Here is a 4,903-nt window from a genome sequence, read left to right on the forward strand (position 1 = left end):
CTTATAGAAATTAGAACGCAGGTTGAAAAGGTAGAGTGACACACGGATGTGGAGCAATCAAAACCAGGAAGCCGCAGGCTTGTTTGATTAGCGGATCGTATTTGCATAGCTATAAAACATTGCCACATTTCGGTAGGCTATAACCACAGATACAAGTCTTTGCTATTACAGATAGGTCCTTGATGTCCAGGATCCTGGCACGTCCCAACGCTTACGTCACCTCTTTGAATATGACTTTTCAATCTTTACGTTCAGGGTTGGGGTTGTTTGGTAAGGGTTGTGGTTGTGGTTTAAGATAGGCACGTCCCAGGATTGCACTAACCATTACAGATTGTTCCATCATGCATGGAACCAACCAGGGGCAACATAACTGAACATGTGAATGCCAACCTCACTGATATGCCACCTAGTTTACCGTCACCATGTTTTGAACAGTGCTGCCTTTTGAAAAATGTTTCTTTTTGGTAGCTCTGAGGCCTAATGCTTGTTTCAAATATTGACATGAATTTTGTATTTCAGTCATATACTGCAAGTGATTTTCCATTTTACGCACAAAATAACATGCATGAATTTGAGATGTGAAACTTTTCAAAAGAATACTGTAGGCCTGCTTAAATATCCTGGAGGTGTCAAACTTTGTTGACTCAAGTGTGTTCCAGAGATAGAGATAGATGCAAGCTGCTGAGGGCAGGACGGCTCATAATAATGGCTGGAACAGAGCAAATGGAATGGCATCAATGGGCTCTCGAGTGGCACAGCGGTCTAAGGCACTGTATCTCAGTGCTAGAGGTGTCACTACAGACCCTGGTTCGATCCTGGGTTTGATTGGGAGTCCCATAGGGTGGCGCACAATTGACCCTGTGTCATCCGGGTTAGGGTTTGGCCGTGGTAGGCCGTCATTGTAAATAAGAATTTTTTTCTTACCTGACTTGCCTAATTAAATACTTACATTAAAAAAAGAAATCTAAACACATGGAAACCATTGATTTATTTGATACCATTCCACCAATTCTGCTCCAGCCATTACCACAAGCCCGTCCTCCCCAATTAAGGTGCCGCCAACCTCCTTTGATAGAGATATACACACACACAACTGACTGGTTCTGACCCACGCCCCTACTTTTAAGTTTGTTTTTTTAAGGTATCTGACCAACAGATGCATATCTGTATTCCCAGTCATGTGAAATCCATAGATTAGGGCCTAACAAATGTACTCGAATTGAATGATTTCCTTAACTTTCCTTAACTTTCCTCAACTGTAACTCAGTTTATATAACTGTAAATCATTGAATGTTGAGTTCATGTTTTTGTTCAGTATACAATACTCTTACATACTGTCATATCTGCTCCTGCAACGCCCTCTACTGCTCATCCTGTGTCTCCTTGACCTGCCCCCACTCCCCCAGGACTCTCTCCCCCTCCCTCTCTCTCTCTCTGTGTGTGTGTGTGATTGTGTGGGCGGAGACGGGTGTGCTGGAGTCAGAGCAGATCCCCACCAGCTGCAACCTGTTCCATAATCAAGACGTCTACAAATACTCAGCCCTGCCACTTCCACAGTGCCAGATTATAATCTCTGCTCAGTCAGTCTATGCTTCTAGCCGGTTGTTGCTATTAGAGCATGTTATCCCTGCCTGATGCTGTTTTCCTCTCCGCTACAGTTCTGCCTGCTCTGACTCTGGTCCCTGTCTCCAGTTCCACGTTTCGTCATCCAGCTACTCTGTCCTGGATTCCCCTCCGGACCTGCTTACCCTGTCCCAACCCCTCTCGCTCCAGCCTCAGCACCTGGTTTCTTGCAACCCATCCGAGCTTGGGTTCCACTCCGCGTAACACATATGGCATGAGAGGATGCTAAATGTTAAAATCTATTTTATTCTACTGCCATGTACCCCACTTCGTATTCTTATCTTTTATCATTCTTATTGTTGCTGCATTGTCGAGGAAGGACCCTGGAATTAAGCATTTCGTTGGACGACGTATACCATGAGTATCCCGTACGTACAACTTAAAACTAGAGGGGATTGAAATTATATTAATACGTTACATTTATTGAAAATGTGCAACTGAAAATACTTTACTGATTGTATTATTAATACCAGCCATGGGATATACCCTTTTTGGCAATGTTTGCAACATTTAATAGCAATAACCTATATCAGAGATGGGCAACTGATTGTGGTAGGGGACCACAAAAATTGGAACTAATGAGGCGCAGTGGCTCGTTGGTCTGCGGCCTCCCTCATGACAGCAAAGTAAGTTTAAAGTTCATTTTCTGCAATTCTGCACATTTTGATATGGAGCATAGAGAAAATATTTGGTGTTTTAAAGCAAGTTTGTAATTCTGCACATTTTGCCATAGGCAGAGAAATTAGCATTTTTACAGCTCATTTCCTGCATTTCTACACATTTTGCCATAGGGTGGAGGAAAATGTTTGTGGTTTTTAATATTATAACTGATGATCAAGCATTGAGGTGACTTCTTGACATTCCACATCAGTCTCCTACAAAGAAGCAAAACTTGTTTCATAAAATAAAGTGGGATAGTGACGTGAGGCATGATTTGAGAGACCGTAGAATAACTGCTCATTTACAGAGTATCTTATCGCTTTCTAACTTTTGGCAAGGTCTCCGTATCAAGAGCAATTTATGTAATATCTAAATTATAGCCTATGTTTTTATATCAGTTTTGGAGCAAAATAGTACAATGACTAGAGAGAAGATGCAGTGGTGAATACATGGACACAGCTGACCTCTCATGTCCATTTATGGTAACTACAGAACAAATGACTAAAGCTGACTGATTGAATTCAAAACAATTATGAATACCTTCAATAGATTAGATTCATAAAAAAGGAATTAAGATCCAAGTTGAAGGTGAGTAAATGGAACTTAATTCCATTTGATGCATTTTTCTCTACTCGTATTCTGACCTTGAACTAATGCTGCATTCGTAACCAAGTCACAATTGGGAATTTACCACATGCGATTGGGAGAAATACACTTGAATGCCAACTGGTAATTAATTACTAGTGGGAAACTCGTCTATCATTCTGCGTTCCCACTTCTCCCACATGCTGACCTCTGACATCACCTACTAAGTCTGACAGCACAACTGATTGGCAAACATACTGCAAATTGAGAAATCATAGACTAAACTGATTAAAAATAAGAAGAAACTATACTATGACACAAAGATAAACTATATAAAGATTGATAGTAAAATGCTTTGGAGCACATTAAATGAAATTTTGGGCAAAAAGGCAAACAGCTCCATCATTCATTGAATCAGATGGCTCATTCATCACAAAACCCACTGATATTGTCAACTACTTTAATGACTTTTTCATTGGCAAGATTAGAAAACATAGGCATGACATGCCAGCAACAAACGCCGACACTGCACATCCAAGTATAATTGACCAAATTATGAAAGACAAGGATTGTAGTTTGTTGTTCTGTAAAGTGAGTGTGGAAAAGGTGAAAATAATATTGTTGTCTATCAACAATGACAAGCCACTGAGGTCTGACAACTTGGATGGAAAATTATTGAGGATAGCAGTGGACAATATTGCCACTCCTATTTGCCATATCTTAAATTTAAGCCTATTAGAAAGTGTGTGCCCTCGGGCCTGGAGGGAAGCAAAAGTCATTCCGCTACCTAAGAATAGCAAAGCGCCCTTTACTGACTCAAATAGCCGACCAATCAGCCTGTTACCAACCCTAAGTAAACTTTTTGAAAAAATTGTATTTGACCAGATACAATGCTATTTTACAGTAAACAAATCAACAAACTTTCAGCACGCTTATAGGGAAGGACATTCAACAAGCACAGCACTTACACATATGACTGATGATTGGCTGAGAGAAATTGATGATAAAAAGATTGTGGGGGCTGTTTTGTTAGACGTCAGTGGGGCTTTTGACATTACCAATCATAGTCTGCTGCTGGAAAAACATATGTGTTATGGCTTTACACCCCCTGCGACATAGTGGATAAAGAGTTACCTGTCTAACAGACCACAGAGGGTGTTCTTTAATGGAAGCCTCTCCCACATAACCCAGGTAGAATCCATAATTCCCCAGGGCAATCTTTACTAATGACATGCCACTGGCTTGGAGTAAATCCAGTGTGTCTATGTATGTGAATGACTCAACACTATGCAAATAAACTACAGTTAGTTAGTTTCAGAATGGGTGGCACGGAATTAGTTAGTCATAAATATTTCAAAGAGTAAAAGCATTGTAGTTGGGACAAATCGTTCACTAAACCTTAACTCTCAACTAAATCCTGCAATGAAAAATGTGGCAATTGAGCAAGTTGAGGTGACTGAACTGCTTGGAGTACCCTGGATTGTAAACTGTCATGGTCAAAACATGCTGATATAACAGTAGGTAAGATGGGGGGAGAAGTCTTTCCATAATAAAGTGCTGCTTTGCCTTCTTAACAACACTATCAACAAGGCAGGTCCTACAGGCCCTAGTTTTGTCTCATCTGGACTACTGTTCAGTCGTGTGGTCGGGTGCAACAAAAAATGACTTAGGAAAATTACAATTGGCTCAGAACAGGGCAGCACGGCTGGCCCTTAAATGTATACGCAGAGCTAACATTAATGATATGCATGTAAATCTCTCATGACTCAAATTGGAGGAGAGATTTACTTTTTCACTACTTGTTTTTGTAAGAAGTGTTGACATGTTGAAAGCACCGAGGTGTCTGTTTAAACTACTAGCACACAGCTCAGACACCCATGCATACTCCAAAAGATATGCCACCAGAGGTCTCTTCACAATCCCCAAGTCCAGAACAGACTATGGGAGGCACACAGTACTACATAGAGCCATAACTAAATGGAACTCTATTCCACATCGGGTAACTGATGCAGATTTAAAAACACCATTCTCCATG

Source organism: Salvelinus fontinalis, chromosome 15 (assembly GCF_029448725.1).
Source record: "Salvelinus fontinalis isolate EN_2023a chromosome 15, ASM2944872v1, whole genome shotgun sequence".
NCBI classification, from domain to species: domain Eukaryota; kingdom Metazoa; phylum Chordata; class Actinopteri; order Salmoniformes; family Salmonidae; genus Salvelinus; species Salvelinus fontinalis.